The sequence below is a fragment of the Neolamprologus multifasciatus genome, chromosome 7 (assembly GCF_963576455.1).
Source record: "Neolamprologus multifasciatus chromosome 7, fNeoMul1.2, whole genome shotgun sequence".
Taxonomy (NCBI): domain Eukaryota; kingdom Metazoa; phylum Chordata; class Actinopteri; order Cichliformes; family Cichlidae; genus Neolamprologus; species Neolamprologus multifasciatus.
The window spans coordinates 909,954-929,491 of record NC_140445.1 but is presented as its reverse complement, the minus strand read 5'-3'; the positions used below and the strand labels follow the sequence as shown (position 1 = coordinate 929,491).

At 44.2% G+C, this 19,538-nt stretch overlaps 1 protein-coding gene across 9 annotated transcripts in view; it reads right to left on the bottom strand.

Moving 5' to 3' along the window:
* phf21ab (PHD finger protein 21Ab) overlaps positions 1 to 18,955 on the bottom strand; it is a 41,383-nt gene extending 22,428 nt beyond the window's left edge. For 4 of the 9 annotated variants that reach the window (XM_085168872.1, XM_085168873.1, XM_085168869.1 and 1 more), the window contains exon 1: positions 2,310 to 2,780. The gene's annotated coding sequence lies outside the window, so the exon portion shown is untranslated. Of the gene's footprint in view, positions 1 to 1,304; positions 1,431 to 2,309; positions 2,783 to 18,949 lie in introns of those variants that run through there. The other 5 variants (XM_085168865.1, XM_085168867.1, XM_085168866.1 and 2 more) reach the window with 4 other exon arrangements.
* Positions 18,956 to 19,538: the final 583 nt, after the last annotated feature.

The window sequence follows — 19,538 nt, the reverse complement described above, 5'->3', positions numbered from 1 at the left end:
ACTGCAGTCTATAACATGGGACAAGTACTTTGGTTTACTAATGAATCCACCACTTCGCTTAGTACACGCTTAACGTACCAGAAATGTAAATAGTACTGCAGTTCCATTTTACAAATACCTTAAACTTGATAAAAACTGTAACAAATGTATTTTAGTACTACAAACTACAGCCTGATCCTACGATAAGTACTCCCAGTTACTCTTTGCTATTCAAAAAGTTTCATTTGTACAGTACAGTTACTCTTTAAATCTCGTGGAGTACACATTTGAAGTACTAGAAAATGTAATCATTAACCCAGAAATAGTACTTGTATTTACTGGTAAAAACAACTTTATACTGCAGCCTGAAACAAAGTATTTAAAAACCTTCATTACTGCAGTACTTCCCTCTGAAATTTACTTCAGAATGTAAATAAGGATTTTTGTGTACTTCAACTATCAAAATACTTAAAAACTGTACTTAGTGGTACTTTATTACTAGTTCATAAAAGCTACTTTGTACTATAGTCTGAAATGTGACACAAAGTACTCTGATCTACTGTAGTACATTGTTAAAAAGCTTCATTAGTACACACTTGAATATTTCTACTATCTACATACTTTAAAACTGCACTTAGATATAGCAGTACACATTAAAAAGTACTTTAAAGAGCACCGTGTACCACAGGACGAGGGTCACACTGCAGTACAAGTTTCATTACTGCAGTGTGTCCCTCTGAAGTGTAGTACAACAGTAAGAGGAAACACAGTTTTCCAAGTCCAAAACTATACGACTGTATTACTAATTATTAAAAAGTACTTTGAATTAGATCTTACTGAAGTACTTTGTTTAAAAAAAGCTTCATTACTGCAGTACTTCCATCTGAAATGTACTAGAGTGAAAATAAAAATATTTGTGTACTTTCACTTTCAAAGTACTTTAAACTGCACTTCGTAGTGCTGCGTAACTAATGAATAAAGTAGTACTTTCAGTCTGGCATAGGAAACAAAGTACTCTGATTTACTGTAGTACATTGTTAAAAGGCTTCGTTAGTACACACGGAGTGAAAACAGAAATACTTGAATACTTCTATTAACCGAGTACTTTAAACAGCCCTTACTTACAGCAGTAGTGCATTACTTATTAATAAAAAAGTAACTGTTACATCCTGAAACAAAGTACTGTGACTTACTGTTTGGTGTTTTTAGTTACACGTCTAAATTTACTGCAGGACAGATTTAAAGCAACAGAAAGCAAAAATACTCGAGTACTTCTATCCCACCCCGAGGTACAGTAGTACAGCATAAGCGATGAGTAAAAGTACTTTGTGCTCCAGCCTGCAGCGCGAGCTGGGGGCCCTGAGTACTGGGACCTATAGTGTTGGGGTGGGGGGTCCCGGTCCACCTGAGAAGCGTCCATACGTGCAGCACCTGAGCGGAGGTGCTCGGCGGCTGTTAGCGGGCTGTGGAGGCCGCCGGTTAATTGGAGTAATTGCTCCCCGGGTGGGACGCCAAGTTGTCGGGATAAACTTCCCCGAGCAGCCCCGCGTGCCTCCGCAGAGGGCCCGAAAAGGGAAGAAATGAAGCTAAAATGGAGGGTTTCAAGATGAAAGCCGCCAAGTGCTTCTTCTTCTGCTGCTGCGGGAGTTCAAACACTGAAAAGTGGGTTTTTGTTTCGGGCAGACAAATTAATGTTTTATAACCGTGTTATTAAGCCTCTGCGGCCCTGTGGACGCTCGGTCCCCCCTCGGAGAGCCCCCCGGTCGCCTGTTTGGGAGAATCGTCGCGGTTTACGGGCTGTTTTTCGGTGTTTCGGTGTGAAAAAAACCGTCCGACATTGCTCCGTCTGAGGCTGAGAACAAGTGGATAACGTTAGCCGTAGCCGCTAATGCTAACCATCCTGTTAGCCGCGCGGAGCTAACGCAGCCAGCAGCCACGCTGATAACAACTTCCATCAAAGATAAAAAAACACGGCGGCCGAGGGGCGGCAGGGGCCGGGGGCACGGCTCGAATCGGGCTCCAACAGTCCCGAAAGACGCCATCTTTTTACAAGAGTCAAGAAAAAAAGCCCTGACAGCGAGCAGGCGTCGGTGGGTCCAAGTTACATCGGCCCCTTGTCCTCCAGAATATCAACTCCTAGAATAAGAAACAGAGCAGCTAAACACACAGAAACACACGGGAACACAGCGGACACACACCGGCCGACAGCCCCGCACACCTGCCCGCAAACAGCCGCAGACACTCGACCACGGGCGGCCGCAGGAGACGCGTAAAGTTTGACAGCAGGGAAAATTAAAGTTATGAAATTAAAAAGCCCAATGTGCACTTACTCAGCAGCAGTCCTCCTCTGGATTAATTAAATATATATGTGTGTAAGAAGCCGATCCGCGGTGAAACAGAGGCGCACACACAGCCCGGCCGCCTCCTCCCCGCGGGGCTGGACCCAGCTGTCGTGTTTCGGGGTGACTTTTAGTGGAAATTGTGTAAAAAGAGAGAAACTGAAGCTACAAAACAAGAAGAACTCTTCTTCAATCTCATTCAGCTCAGCCTCAGCACATCACAGATCCCTGCGCCGCGGAGCTGGACGAAGGGGCACAAAAACTCCTCGCGGCTCCGGCGGGAGCTCGCTTATCCGCCGGGGAGCGGTCGATGTCGGTCCTTATGGCCGTTAAAGTTCGTTAAATCGGGCCGATGAGCGAGCCGAGGCGCGGGGGGGATGTGTTCGGGAAGCGGACTACTTTTTGTGTCGGTGCGGCGAATTTATTTCACTTTGCCTAAGGAACGGCGGTGCTGCGACTCCCATTGCCTAGGGAAAAAACCCGGATGTAAACTCAGTGAAACTCTATGGAGAGAAAGTCACACACACACACACACACACCGTGAAACTCGGCGGCGGAGCGGAGCACTTTGTTGTGTTGTTGTGTTACCGACCAGCTCCGCGCAGCACGCCGCCCTTCAGCCTCCTCGTTCGGCTGCTCGCTGCTGGACCCGCCGGACTGTTGCACTTTGTGGAGGAAAGGGAGGAGGAGGAGGCCCCTTCTCTCCTGCTTCCAGAGAAACGAATAAATAACTCCGTGGAGGAATGTGACCACAGAATAAGCTCACAGAAGCCAAACGGGAAACAAATCTGACGTGCTTCTTCATTTTATGATGTCGTCACGCACAGTTATTGTTCAGGCTTTCATATTTTCCTGCCCTTGGCCTCAGCTGTTAAAGCCCCTTTTTGTAATTACCCCGCAAATTGTAATTAAAGCTTTCAGCAGCAGGGGGCAGAGTTTCATCAGTGGCTGGGTAATGTCTGAGTAAAATGTTACAGGGGCTCTATGTAACCTTAGAAAGCACCCGTAGCTGTTATAGGTCTGTTATAGGTCTTAGCCTGGTAGCAATAAGCTGTTATTACACACAGGAAACTTCCAGCACGGTCTCACGCTAGCTCGTGAAACAAACACAACTTATAATCTGTTCGTTCGTGTTCCTCGCTTTTTCTTTCTTTCTCCTTCACGTGTTTGTAGTCTGTGTGAATCTGCAGTTTCCACACAGAGATTAACAACATCTACATCATCTGTCCAGGTTCATGAGGGACACTGACAGTAGGTGACTGTGAGGCAGACGAAGACCTGAGAGGTCAGCAATCCCAGAAAAGTGCTGGACAGGTGTACCCATGACTGATGATGACCGAAAGGAGGGACACAGACACGGTGGAGACTGCATAGGCGAGGAGGGAAGAAAGAGAGGAAACAGGAAGTGAAAAAAAGGAAACATGAGGGTGATGAATGAAGACGGGGCGACACAAAAAGTGAAACAAGCCTGGCCTCTGCACCGTCAGCCCCGAGTGACCCCAGGAGCCAGGTGTTGGAGACCCCTTTGATCCTGGGGGCGGGACTTGTGGCATCCACCCCCCACAGGAAGTGGTCCATCACCAAAACTGAGGTACCTATTGCATTTCTATATTTGATGTGTGTTCCTGGTTTGAGACGGGGCCAGTTTGATATTTCTGTTCGGGGTCGTTACAGCCAACTGTGACCTGACTTTAGAGAGATGGCTCGATTAATAGACTGATTGATCTATCAATAGACTGATAGAAGAGCAGCTGTCGCCGTCTCACAGCTGGAGGCCGGAGGACTCGGAGTTCTGCTGTTTTCTGTATTACAAACTAAGTAAAGCTGCAGCCTCAATGTGTTTCTATTGTTTCTACTTTTAGCTCTGTAAGTGGATGCATTGACTAAAAAACAGCCACTAGAGGGGGATGTGACACAGTCAAACACATCAGACTGTTCCTGACTTCCTGCTCGTCTGCTGGGGTCCAAACACTGACCCGTGGACCAGAAAAGGCCCTCCAGCACAGTATCAGTTTCTATTTCCCTAGAACAGGGGTCGGCAACCCGCGGCTCCGGAGCCGCATGCGGATCTTTAGTCTTTATTTTGCGGCTCCGGGTGGTTTGGGAAAATAAATGTAAGTATTTAGCTGAAGTGTATTTTATTTATGTTAGTTCTTTTTTAACTTGTAGTTCTAAATTGGAAGATTATTGTGATATTGAAATATAAAAATAAAATTATATCTTATTATTTTTTCATTGCTCAAAATAAGCGTCACACTCGTGGAAGCTGGTGTACCCGCCGAAACGGCGTGCATTTATCGAGACTTTCAACCCCAGGTAGGCCAATTATGGATCTTTGGATCCACATAATGTCAGCAGCTGTTCTCCACCGTGAACATGTTAAAACAAACACGCTCACGCCTCACAGACGACAGCTTACAGTCCTGTAAAGATGAAAGTGACTTCGTACAGCCTGATCTGCAGACGCTGTGCGCAGAGGTTCAGGAGCAGAAGTCTTATTGTAAACATATCACAGCAGACCCGACGATGTTTGCATGAACACGCTTTTCAGCATCTCTTTATTGACCACTTTTCACACACGGTTGCTGTACGCACACAGCCGGCTGTAGCTTTGCAGCTCACAGCTCGACACACACCAACAACAGCAGAGAGAGCACAGACGTTAAGGCGGCGTGGCGTGATTGCGGCGCCACTCAGGTGCGTCCGCCTCCCCTGCAGCGGTGCTGCAGACCACGCCCCGCCACACACATTAAACAGGTAAAATACATATTTAGGCAGAATTTTGCAAATATCTATTTTTTAGCAGCATAGAGCTTTTTTTCCAATTACTTTTTAAAAGTCAGGTCAAGGCTCCAAAAGCCCAAAGGCGATATAACAGTTTTTGTTTGCTGGATCATTTTAGTTCAGCTTTCCTTTTGTTATATTTCTTTAAGAGTTCAAAATGTGTTAATTACATAAATAAAATGTAATTTTCTCTGCAGCACTTCATGGATTTCATAAGCAACACACCTTAGTTTCTCTGTGGATTCTTTTAAAAAGCAGTTAAAAGCTTTTCTGTTCAAACAAGCCTTTTGTTGATCTACGTGTTTTATATTCTTTACATTATTTACATTTGATCTTTTACATTGTGTATAATGTCTGTTGATTGTGTTGTTTATTTTAATATTTGTGTACAGCGCTTTGTGACTGCCTGTCTGTGAAAAGCGCTTAATAAATAAACTTTACTTACTTTAGTTGTTCACACAAAGCATAAAGGTAAAAACAATATATACAGTGTTATCTTCATTTTACGTGTAAAAAAGTATTTGCGGCTCCCAGTGTTTTCTTTTGCGTGGAAACTGGGTCCAAGTGGGTCTTTGGGTGTTAAAGGTTGCAGACCCCTGCCCTAGAATATGAAAGTCTTCTTTTCTCTCATGTCTGATGAGCATTATCTCAACACCAGGATGTTCACTCTTTGTTTTGTTCTGCTCGGTTTATTTCTCTTTAATGTTTGCTCAATTTTGGCTCATCTGTTTCCTGTGAGGATATTATTTCATATCATATTAAGTCATCCATGTTTCTTCAGTCAGGGCTTTTCACATCATACTCTCTCTGTTTCTCAGTAAACATACTTCTTGGGTGCAGGAACTGCAGCAGCGGCGCAGCAGCCCCACCTGCTGGTCACGCAGGGTGAAGCACCTGTGAACTGTTTAGTCTGACCTCCATCACTCACTTTCATCCATCTATCAAAAACAGGCATGTATAGGAAATGATTATTACACACACACACACACACACACACACACACACACACACACACACACACACACACAGCAGTCAGATTTTTTTATGTAACCTTTATTTATACAGGAAAGGTTAGACGTGTTTTTATCAAACATATTAAAGTTACAACAATAACAAGACATAAAAAAAATCATAAAAAGCAAAACTGGTTTGCGTTGAAGTTTTCTCTAAAAGTATTCACACACAGGAGAACAAAACCTCTGTTCATGTTCAAGGAGCAGCGCCCTCTAGTGGTGGTTTAAAAAGTCTATATTTTTAAACACCTTTGTCACGTGTTGTTTTTTTCTGTAGTGCTGACTAACCTACCTGCTCCGTGTGAAAAAGTCATTACCCCCCCCCCCCCCCCCGTGAAATCACACATTCACTGTGATTAACCTCTTTTTTTCAGACCTGCTGATTATAAATCAGTTAAACTGTGTGACAAAGTGAAGCAGGCTGAAGGATGTTAAACAGCAGCACATCTCGCCACGATTGCACTTCATCTGTGAAGCAGAGACCAGGCAGCTGCCTTTGCTGCTAAAACCATGTGCAGGAAAACATGAAACTCGGGAGCAGTCGGACTGTAAAACATAAAACTGTGACGTTTAACACGTGCAGGTAAACATCATCAGGCCTGCGTGCACAGGTGAGGAAGCAGAGACGTAACTCAGGTGTTCTGCACTTTATTTCCATTTCAAATCGAACAGCAGGTATCCTCACTAACTCTACTTTATTCTGAAGGCTTGGAAACGACCTCGCCACCTCTCCAGCCTCAGCCAGATTTAATCCTTCTCTCCTTAAAACTGGAAGAATTTCACTTTGCAACACGAGTCTGAATTAGGACTCACGTTCATTATGCTAAAAGTTCGTATCCTGATCACGTGCAGTAGAATAAATAAAAGTCAGATGAAGGTAGGATGGAGGTCAGGGTGGATGGGACTGTGACTCAAACCTCGAGTAAGACTCCAGAAAACCCCACCGAGCTAAAACCACAAAGAGACGCGAACCTGTCAGGACCAAGGTGAGAACATCGCCGTGATACTCGCAGACATCCAGGAAGACCTCTGTCCTCCACCGCCGACTGAGCCCGGACCAATCAGATGGCTCGGTGCTGTGACTGACACTAACCCAATCAGAGAGCAGCAGATCCATCATCTGCTGGGTAATGACTTCCTGGCCTCATTAGATGCTGCTAACTGCATTATCGTCTCCGCGCTGTGTGTCGATTAGTTTTCCTAAGCGCCTGCTCGGCTTTGAAAAGCAGCTCTGGCTGTTTCTGCTCTCCTCAGATGAAACTTCAGATCTGAGTGTAAACGTGTTAAAAAAACACCAAGACCCCAGATCTGGTTTGGATCTCTGTCAGCGTGCACACAGGTCCTCATTGGGACGTTTTCTTGGTTTCAGAGCACTTATCAGTGTACAGAGTGTGTGCCACCCATTCTTTAATAACTGTGATTATGGCTGCTGAAGTAAAGAGCAAAGTAAAGCTGTAGCAGAGCAAACTGAGCTTTGACAGCGAACATCATCTTCTGCTCTTTTCCTGATGACAGCAGGTTTCCATGACTGTGTGGCAGCACAATTATTTGACACTGAATCCCAGTAAATCTGCTCCCGATCCCGTCAGGCTGCTGCTTCACTCTCAGCGCTGAAACATGCAGTGGATGGTGAGCCTGCAGTTCCTCTGATGTCCACTAGAAGCTGGCTCCAAACCTGAGTCAGACTTCCACGCTAACGGCTGCGGCTGCTAGCGTTGCTTGAACTGGACCTCTGCACCGTGCTTGTGCTGTTGGAGCCTTCATGTGACCCAAGACATGTGCTGTGAGGTCACTGTGCTAACACACCACCAAAGTGATGAAATTCTAGGATTATACTTGGATACCTGAGGAGCTGTGTGTGTGGATGCAGACCGACGACCAAGCTTTGGCTCACAAACCAAACAGGGTTACCTGAAAATATCCGGGACGCCAGTGGGTGACATTACAGGGCTGTGACGCTCATCTCTGGGTTAGCAAAGACACTGATGAACGTTGAGGTGAGCGTTTCAAATGATCACCAATAGAAGGGAAAGAGACACAAAACAAAACAATGACCTCAAAAATGTCAGCAGAGACGTAAAACGACCTCAAATAAACACAAAACAACGCTGGGTTAACACGTGATGGTGGTAAAAATATTATTGCTTTATGTAGAGCAGGGGTCAGCACCTTTCTGATGATGAGGGCATCTAAAGTTTCCTGCTGCATGACTGCATTAGCAATAAATGTAATAACGCTCTATATTAACAGTTACACACTTAACATAACAACTTTATAGATTATTTGTTCGCAGATGTTTGCAGCTGTCAGCAAATAGTTATCAGCTATTTTGACACAAAAAAAGACTTTTTATTCATAACAACAAATGAACTGAACAACAGAAAATACAAATGCTGTTTATGGTCTCCTCACAACACTGATAAGAAACGCTGTGGTGACAGTGATGTACAGTCTTGTTGGTATATGTGTGATTTCTATACATTTTACGTCAGATAAAAACTTTGGTTGTAAGATTCAGATAATTATTTGTTAAAACTGAGACATTTTAAATGAGAATAAGAAAGAAAAGTATTTCTTTGTGCCCCCCTCTCCCTGTTAATGCCCTACCTGCCCCCCTGCAACACTTTGCTAGACCCGCCCCTGCACAGCTATCAGCTGTCAGCTACTTAGAAAAGGATCCTGGTGTTATTTGTCTCTCAGAAACAGTTCATAACTTCAACTCATTCATGTCACCTAAAAGGTAAACCTGTTTCTCCATCACCTGTTCAGCTCTGATGATTCAGTAAGGACATCTCCTGGTTTCATCTTCATGTTTCCCTCTCACCACATATCCAAACCATCATGACCAGCAGCTTTACAGCTGTGGCTCCAGCAAACATCAGCTGATCCTAGAAATTAATATTAAATAAATTCTAACAACAGCTGATCAAGCTTAAACGTGCTGCTGTTGTTTAACGCGACATCGCTGGTTTCCTGTTTCTGGCGCAAAGTGAACGATAAACAAACAAGAGAGACGATCAGCTGATCATTGATCAGTTTCATGATTGAAGTAGAAACAGGAGAGAATGAAAGAAGAAGAGGCAGCTGTGCAGCAAAGACACAGAATAAATCCAGCTTTGTGTCTTTTTCATTGTAGCTGAAGTCCGGGACAAACTGTTTCTTCTCACTTCAACATGAAACGCGTAATATTTTCTCTGAATACGAGACGATTCCATTTTTTACCGGACGGTTGGAAACTCTACTAACTAACCTTATGAATAAAGTTCACTATCAGTAACATCATAGCACCACCCAGCTGTATAGAAACTCCGTCATGCTAGCTAGTAGCAGTACGAGTTATTGTAACTGACTGTAAAAAGTCAGAATAATGAAAATAAACTCCACCTAAACTTGGTTTATATCTGACCCAGATAGACTGCAGGTCATAACGTATTACCTGAAGTTCAGTTCACACTCAGACCGGCGGCCGCCTCGGGTCTCTGCTCCTCCTGCCTCCCCTTTCCGGCCCACTGGGCAAATGCCCGATGGCCAATCCAGCTATGGTCGTGTCATCAGTTAACCAGGGTTGCCGACCCCTGATGTAGAAAGCGGAGCCTGAAATGTCCACTAGAGGCCGGCCAGCCAGGCGTGGGAGGGGCTTACTGTTCACAGAAATCAAACTAAACAAACGTCTGCTGGGAATCAGCTGCTGAGTTTGTAAACCTGCAGCTTGTTTCTTTTCACACAGAGGAAGCGCCAACGAAAGCCGCTACAAGCCGCATGACACCATCCTGTCTGCTGATTGGCCAGATGTGTCTGAGGGCAGGAACAACAACTGCATACCTGAGCACACCTGGCAAACTAGAGTTTGGACCGACACGCCTCCTCCAGAGCATCTCAGTGGAGTGAGCTCGTTCACATGTACACAAACGCAGCGCAGGTGTGACAGGTACAAGCTAACGACGTGTCGACTCGACCTGAAAGGATACATGAAGAAGTGAAATGCAGGCACGTTGGTGTGGAGGAACAGTGAAGTGCACTCAGATCAGCCCACAGCGCTGCTGATGCTGCACTGCGACCATCCACCAGCCTATGATGACATAACCGCAGCTCCTCTCTTACTTTTTCAGCCGTGTGGAAGTGACTCATGACCGGGCTCGTGTGAATCAAAGCAGATCGTTGACTAGCTTTCGTAACACTCTTTATGTAAGACAGGTTCAGCAGCGGTTCGGGGGTGGACGTGAAGCCTCTACACCTGCCTCCAGCTCCACTCCACGTCTCCTGAACATCCACACACCTTCTCCTCCACCCGTTGGACGCGATTCGGCAACGGCCTCGGGATGAGAAGTTCATTTATATCACAGCTACAGTCACTTCCTGTAGTACGCCAGCAGCTTCAGCTCCCAGTGCAAGAAACCTCAGCTTCTGTCAGAATTCAAACCGACCCAGGACGAGCAAAATACAACAGCAGGAGCTGAGCTTCTAACAGCAAAGGGAGAACAACTCATAAAAAAAGCAAAGTTTCTGAAAGATGATGAAATGAGACAACAAAAAGACACGCGACGCGAGAATCAGGCAGAGCCTTCAGTTTTCAGGCCCCTCGTCTGTGAACCAGCTTCCAGTTTGGATTCAGGAGACAGACACTATCTCTACTTTTAAGATTAGGCTTCAAACTTTCCTTTTTGCTAAAGCATATAGTTAGGGCTGGACCAGGTGACCCTGAATCCTCCCTTAGTTATGCTGCAATAGATGTAGGCTGCCGGGGGATTCCCATGATGCATTGAGTTTTTCCTTTCCAGTCACCTTTCTCACTCACTATGTATTAACAGACCTCTCTGTATTGAATCATATCTGTTATTAACCTCTGTCTCTCTTCCACAGCATGTCTTTATCCTGTCTTTCTTCTCTCACCCCAACCAATCACAGCAGATGGCCCCGCCCCTCCCTGAGCCTGGTTCTGCTGGAGGTTTCTTCCTGTTAAAAGGGAGTTTTTCCTTCCCACTGTCGCCAAAGTGCTGCTCATAGGGGGTCATATGATTGTTGGGTTTTTCTCTGTATCTATGAAGCGCCTTGAGGCGACTTTTGTTGTGATTTGGCGCTATATAAATAAAATTGAATTGAATTGAATCTCTTTAGTCTTCTGAACATTTAGAGACAGGTTGTTGTTCTCACTCCAGTCCACCAGGTGTTGGACCTCCTCTCTGTACTCAGACTCATCGTTGTTGGCGATGAGACCCCGACTGTTGTGTCACCTGCAAGCTGGATGATGTGATTTGAGCTGTACTCTGCAGTCATGTGTTAGCAGGTGAACAGCAGTGGGCTGTGTTTATTCCTAGTGAGTCCAACTTCTTTACCAGCTTCTGGGGAAGTTAGGTTATATATTACCAGTAACTTTTCAGATCAAAAGGTGATAAAGTTCAGATTTTTTCACCATATCATTGATGAAACTTCCTGTTTTTAAATTTGAGCATCAGGGACAAGGCTGTTAATTGTTAAGGTCAAACTTAAGCATGTGAATGTACTGTATGTGTGAACACTCGAGAGCAACAGAACAGGATCTGGGATGCACTGAACAGGTTCCTGAAAACTGTGGAACAAACCAAAAATGCTTATAAACATGTGATGCAGTGTGTGCACGTAACAAACAATGAAAATAGAGATTTTCCATTATTAAAATATGTAAAAGGACTCTGATGTGTGAGTGACGTCTATTGTTTTATCTTACACCGATTAGTTTTCTCTGAAACGTAAAAAGAAGAAACAAACATGTACTCCCCCTCCGTCTGTTCTCACCTGTCATTTCAGTGATAAATATGTCTTGAATTCTCGAATTGACTCGTTAAATATTTAACCTAATTAAACCCTAAAAACGGAGTCATAAGACTTTTGTCCAAATGTTACCTGCAGTCACAACAACAGTCACCTGAAGGGGCTGAATACTGCAAAGACCCCACAGAACAGTTCATCTCATGCAGTGCTGATTTAAAAACTCTCACATGTTTGGACAATCTATAATCTTCTAACACAAAAACATACAAGTGTTCACTGAAGTAAACACACAGAGCAGTAGCAGATTTTTTTAAAAAATGTGTTTTATTTATTTTCATTTGCTGCTAACTACAAAATCTACAAATAAAAAAAGGGGCAGTTAACAAATGCAGTGCTCTCCAGTATGTGAACCCCTCAGCTGAATTTTTAGATTTTTCAGTTCAAGCCAATTAAAAGAAATCTAAAAATTCAACCCCAACAATCAAATGACCCCCTATGAGCAAGCACTCTGGCAACGGTGGAGAGGAAAAACTCCCTTTTAACAGGAAGAAACCTCTGGCAGAACCAGGCTCAGGGAGGGGCGGTCTTCTGCCACGACTGGTTGGGGTTTGAGGGGCGAAATTAAATCAAACATAAAGGAGAGCACAGCGTATTTATAAGATTAAGTTTTATAAAAATTTTATAAAATAAGATTATTATCAGGGGTGCACATAAGAGGTCCGCAGGTGCACATGCGCTGTCAAAATAAAAGACGCGCACCAGATAAGAATTTGCAACACGCAAGATAAGGAAGATAAGGTGAGATCTCCTCAAGATGTGGAAGATTCTCGGAAAAGTGGATGCAGGAGGTGAGCTGGCTTCAAACAAATGATTTTCACGGCAGACTCTGCAGCACATCTCTGTGCGTTCATCATTTGTTTGAAGCCAGCTCACCTCCTGCATCCACTTATCCGAGAATCTTCCACATCTTGAAGAGATCTGAACAAACTCTGTCCTCCTCCAGAAAATTTTATGTAAGCAAACACGCGTTGCAAATTCTTATCTGGTGTGCGTCTTTTATTTTGACAGCGCATGCGCACCTGCGGACCACTTGTGTGCACCCCTGATAATAATCATGACCCCACAGAGCGAGACCCCACTCAGCCAAAAAGCTTTGAGATGGCCCAGCAAGCTGCAGGGACACCAATGGCCACTGTGGCGAGACCCAAACCTACTTTAAGTAGGCCATGACACCACCAAGAATAGGTCTCCACAGTTTCCTTGAGTTCTGCATTAACTTTTCTAAGCTGGGCGTTCTCCTGTGTGAGTTTATCTACCTTACTAATCAAATTCTGTATTATTCGATCCGCTGTAGCACTCAGTCTGCGAAATTTCTCATCAATGTTTGGTACAGGGAGTAAATCATTTAACATTTCCTGTGCCATTTTTTTAAATTAAAAATTAAATTAAATTAAAAGCACAGTGTCACAGTGTATTAGCTTTTTGAAAATGCCCCAAAGTAAACCGTTAAACGAGCTCTTTTATTTGAGGACGTGGCAAAGAATATGACGTCACAGTGATCGTTTGAAAGGATCAAAGGAGCGCCGTGGAACATTCTGCGCATGCTCAGATCATGCGAATTTCTTGTCTATCACATATGGTCTGCTTCCCAATTCAGGGTCTGCACGCTTGAAGTACGCGCACTACGAGTACTACGTACGGTGCGTACTATAAGTACGAGAAGTGCGGAAGTGCGAGGCTTGTGAAATGCGCGGTCTAGCCTCCGTCGCGCTGTCCAGGTTGCCTAGCAACCATGATACCAACCGCTGGAAACGTGTCATACAGCTTTGTTTGACAGAAATGAAGGAGAACATCTTTTGTTCATTTGTTTGTTTGTTTCTCTCGAGCTTTGTGTGATTAGTTGAGTATCTGAGGCTGAGACCACAGGACAGTAAAACATGATTGTTGGGCTTCTTTTCTGTACTGAACAGTCATTTAAGATTAGCTAGTAAATAACAATTAGCTAATGTTGTTCATGAGACTAAAGTCATCTCACTGTGGTAATGTAAATATAATATGGCCAATATTATAGTTATTATATTAATCATTATTAGTTATTAGGGGAGACCGGGGTCAGTTGTAACACTTCCAATTTCTCCAATCAGGGCTAAGTTACAAATGAGTTCAAGTTTTATTTGTCATATGCAAGTTAGCACAGGGTCAACATTGCAATGAAATGTGTTTGACGAGCAGCAGTCACTCAGCAGCATGATACAGTACAGAAAATATAGTAAAATATAATAAAATAAAATATAAAAATATAAAAATAGTAAGGAGCTAAATATTAGAGAGACATGGTAAAAGAGAAAAGATGACTAAATATATATGTATCTATAAATATAAATATATGTACACTAGTGATTAAATAAGAAAATCTTGAAAAGAAATATGACGGAGGGCAGATGGGATATTGCACAGGAATGAGCAGCAGAAAATTACAGTATTGCACTTTAAATATAAATATCAATAACAATAAAGTGAAGTGACCAGTGCAGATTAAACAGAGTACTTGTGAAGCTGCAGGGTAGCTTCTGAGTGCTGTGTTGTGTGTGTTTAAGTGTTGTGGTTGAGGTGTCGTACGGCTTGGTGGTAAAAACTGTTTTTAAGTCTTGTAGTCGAGCAGACAGACTCCTGTAACGTCTGCCAGATGGTAACAGGGAGAACAGCTGATGTGCTGCTGTGGTCCTTGATGATGCTGTGTGCTTTACGGAGGCATCGCTGGAGGTAAATGTCCTGAATGGCAGGAATGATGTGACTCATCCTGTGCATGCCCAATTCAGTTCTGCTATCACATGTGAAAAATCAGCACATTTTGTCAAACACAGACAATTTAACATGAAAAAAAGTAATTTGTATGCCAAAAAGTAAGTTTTTCTACTTTATTTCAATTTCTAATAGCATTATCTGATTTGCACTTAAACTCATCAAACTTAAATTATGTTATTTGTACGTCTATGGGGATATATTCTGTGCAGGTCTTTAGTGCTAATGTTTTAGCCGTTGGCTGTATGATGTTACAACTTACCACACTATTACTTTAACTTATATTAAACAAGTTGGGGCAACGACATCAGCAGAGAGAGGTTCACTGGTCGCTTTTGTATATGCGGTTAATGCCATTGGCAACACAATTCCTCCACTGTTTGTGTTCCCACACATACATTATGCAGACCACTGTGTCAGAGATGGACCAGTAGGAAGTACTGGTAGTGGAAATAAATTCCCACGCCTAAACTGATGTGACAAATGTTCATATGTTCTTGTATTTTTTGCATTTCTTCATGTCTTCTTGGTCAATTTGTTGTCCCACTTTGGCATTTTGGAGAAATATTGCTTCACTTTAAATGAGTTTTGGCATTTGTGGCCATTTCTTTTTTCTTTTTTGTGATACTTTTGTGTCTCTGATTGTTTAGGGGTGTAGCTTGATGCTCGCGTCGCGTGTCTTTGTGAGCTTTTTGTTGTCTCATTTCATCATCTTTCAGAAACTTTGCTTTGTTTTGTGAGTTTTTCTCCCTTTGCTGTTAGAAGCTCAGCTCCTGCTGTTGTATTTTGCTCGTCCTGGGTCGGTTTGAATTCTGACAGAAGCTGAGGTTTCTTGCACTGGGAGCTGAAGCTAGGGCGGCCGTAAGGGCGACTGTGGCTCAGCGGGTTGGGAAGCGTATCTGTAACCAGAAGGTCGCCGGTTCGATCCCTGGGCTCTCTGTCCTGGTCGTTGTGTCCTTGGGCAAGACACTTCACCTACTGCCTACTGGTGATGGCCAGAGGGGCCGATGGTGCGATATGGCAGCCTCGCTTCTGTCAGTCTGCCCCAGGGCAGCTGTGGCTACACCTGTAGCTGCCTCCACCAGTGTGTGGATGTGAGAGTGAATGAATAATGGCATTGTAAAGTGCTTTGAGGGTCTTGAAAAGCGCTATATAAATCCAATCCATTATTATTATTTTAAACTCTTGTTAAAAATGCTGTAATCTGTTCCTCTTCAGTTCTAATGAACCCGTTTCCTGCTGCACACCACAGTAAAGCCCGGTGTGGTTTCACATCATCTGTTTTTCTATATTTGAGCTGAAGCAGGAACCATTAATGTTTGACTCCAAGCTGAAGCTGCAGTGGAGTGTTTGCTTTACCTGCACCAGATGAAAAAGACGCCGACTCCTTTTTAATGAACTCTTTGAAAATGTTTTTCTTGCACGTTTTCAGCAGCTCGTCTCTGTAATGAGATCAGTGAAGATCTGAGAGTAGCTGGTTATGATGCGTGTTACTGGGAGGAGTAATGAGATTACAGTGACGTCCCCCTCGTGTGTGCGTGCGGGGAGAGTCGCTCCAGGCCGGTGATTATGGCCGCTGAGGCCCAGCAGCCGTCCGAGCAGCGAGGCCATCAGGCCCTCAGCAGCAGGCTGATGTGATTACAGCGAGCGAGGCCAGCCTGCGTCCTCCACATGTTTACTGTCACAGCAGGTAGGATTCGTTTGTCCATGGAGGACCATCACTGTGGTCTGAGCTCCTTTGATTTTTAATCAGCATTTTTATTAACCGTTATTTTCAGAGCGTTTTAAAGCTCTCTGTTTGATTAACAGGAAGTGCTACGGCATCCTCCAACTCTGGGACCACACAGGTCACCTGGTGAGGGGCAACCGGCCTCCGACCAGTCGCGGTCTCTCAGACAGACGGCTAAAGCTTATGAATCTGAGCCAGACCTCTCTGGAAGTCCACTCATACATTTATATCCACATGAAACATCGTCGCTCAGTGCCTGTGTCGTTTTGTGGTTAAGTTGCCGTCGTGCAGAAACGATGTCGTTTAATCTGACGCTGACTGCTGTCCTCAAAGCGCCATTTCAACGGCGACGAGATCACCGCGCACGTTGTTTTTTCATTTTGCGGTTACGAGCTCTGCACGGTCTTTAAATCTAACGTTTAAAGAGAAACAGACTTGCTGACCGTGCACAGGACAGCCGTCATTCTTCTATTCGTGTCTCATCGAGAGGCGGGGCCAGATGACGCCGTCGACTAAAATCTTTTCATGAAAACCTGCACAGGGTTTCGTAAAGGCGAACAGTCCCACGACATGTGGCTGTAACGAAGGTCCAAAACTTTTGCACATAACTCCTCCCACACTGAAGCACACAGTGACGGCGAGGTTGTGCAAAGCCTGCTTGTGTTTCTTTCAAACACTTTGTTGTTGTTTTTTTGGATGAATGCTGGAAGGTCAGTATGCTTTTTAAAATAAAAGCCTGTGATTTTCAAAATAAGATGCATGCAGGAGGAGAACAGGATGCAATTAGTTTACTAAATAACACCATGCAGTGATGTATGTCTTATAAATGTGGACACTGAAGTTTTTCTAATTATAAAACTTGAAAATCTCTGTTTTTAAAAGATGCTTTAGCTGAGTGAGTGCAGAGTCTTTACCTTACACTATGAAAGCACCTGTGAATTCACACGACACCAAACTTAACTGAATTCAGATTCCATCACAATGAGACGTCTGACAGCGAGCGCTGACGATTTAACACATACAAAGGAGCGAATCCATCGACCTCCAACAAAGCAGTGTTTGCAATGATCCGAGACACTTCCTGCTGAAGGTGGACAGAGCAGACACCATCAAGGAGGACCAGGTTACATGATGTTAGCAGCGAGAGATGTCAACCAACCTGGCTGAGCATCCCCGAGGACTCGTGGGACAGGAAGAGGAAACGGTGGATGGAAATGAGTGCGGTCACATGATGGATTTATGCAGCTGATTCAAAAACTCGACCCTGGCGGAGTCCAACACCCACCAGAAACGAGTCCAACTCATCGCCGGATATGCGGACCAAGCTCTTGCAACGCTAGTGTAGGGATCGAATGGCCCGTAGCAACAGACCAAACACTCCAGAGTCCCAAAGCCCCACAGGACGCTCCCAGGAAGATGGTCCAAGGTCTTCTCCAAGTCCACAAAACAAATGTAGACTGGTTGGGCGAGCACGCTCAGGTATCCTTGAGAGGGTAAAGATCTGGTTCAGTGTCCCACGACTGGGACGAAAACACATGGATAAAACATAAATCAGTCACACTTTTCCAAAAGGTTTCTGGGACCATCAGGGTCCCATTACAGTTTAACATGGGAGTCTATGGCGCCTCTAGAGGACGTTAGAGGAACTGCAGGTGTGTTCTGCCACGGAGGTTGATGATTGGTTTGCAGCATCTGTTAATTAATTTGTCTAAAACCTGTTAAAGCAGTTTGTAGAAGATCCTGCAGGTCGACACCCGTTTGTGGACGATGTCACGAACACGTCGTTCCAGTTTTTTCTTTTTTCTTTTTTCAAATCCAGATTATTTTTACCAAACGTGCCGTTGTTTCTCTCCGATACTCACATTTAAGAGGGTCGAGGCTGAGGTCCGTGTTTAGCCTGCAGCCCTGTGAACACAGTTTCTCTGAAGAAATAAAAATCATTTCAGGCTCAACGTTTGCATCACTAACGTTCACTCGAGCGCTGAGCTGAGAGCGCGGCCTCCACAGTTAGATAAGTGCAGCTCTCAGCGAGAGCTTCGGGCGAGTAAGAGGAGCAGCCCCGAGGATCACAGCTCCACTAAAACCACAGCGAATGATCTGAAGGTGGAGGTGCTTTCTTAAAAGTTTTGAACTGAAATGAACCTGCAGTGCTTCATGCAGATGATTCGCTGAAACGTCAGCAGGAATGAGTGAGGGATCACAGGAAACGTCCATCAGGATTTAAAAAGTTTAACATCTAATAAAAGAGCAACAACTGACATCCCAACATGTGGGGATGATGAAACATGATTTATGAGAAAGTTCTTCATGAGAGGAAACATGCAGACAAAACAAACTGCAAACAAAATAAACTATAGCAGAAATCAGAGTTACAAGATAATAATGAACGATTCTGAGATATTAGTGAGGCTTCATTTTACTTCAAATCTTTTCAATATGAAACGGCGAGCGTCTCGTCCTCCATATGGAGCCGCTCTCACTAGTCTGACGTACTTTATGACTTCTTTATGTTTACGTGGTGAAACCAGCTTCCTCCCTGCGTCTGACCTGCTGCCTCAGCAGCAGTAAAACATGATAACTCAATTACAAAGTACTTCCATTTAAATCCACCCACCTGTTCCAGCAGCAGCATTAGAGGGATGCTGATGTATTAAATGATAACTCAGTTACCTACAGCAGCGGTCCCCAACCCCCGGGCCTCGGACCGGCACCGGGCCGTGAGTCGTTTGGTACCGGGCCGCGAGAGTTGAAGCTCAGGTGTGAAATGTTTGGTTTTCAGCATTATTTTGTTATCGTTTTTATTGTTTACTCGGTTTTCCTGGGTCTTTTCACGTGTGTTATGAATAAATCTTCTTTTTTTTTGGTTTTATTTTGTTGTATTTATCCGCGACACCTTAAAGGCCGGTCCGTGAAAATATTGTCGGGCATAAACCGGTCCGTGGCACAAAAAAGGTTGGAGACCGCTGCTCCACAGCACTTGGTCACAGATTCATCCTGCAGCCACAGAGCTGATGTTAACATCTGGAGTACAGGTGAGCACTTCTTCTGCCTCTCAGATGGGTAAGATATAATAAGAAAGCAACGTGAAATAGAAACCTATCAGTCTGCAGCGTGCACACCTGCCTCGTGGAGCGGATAAAGTTG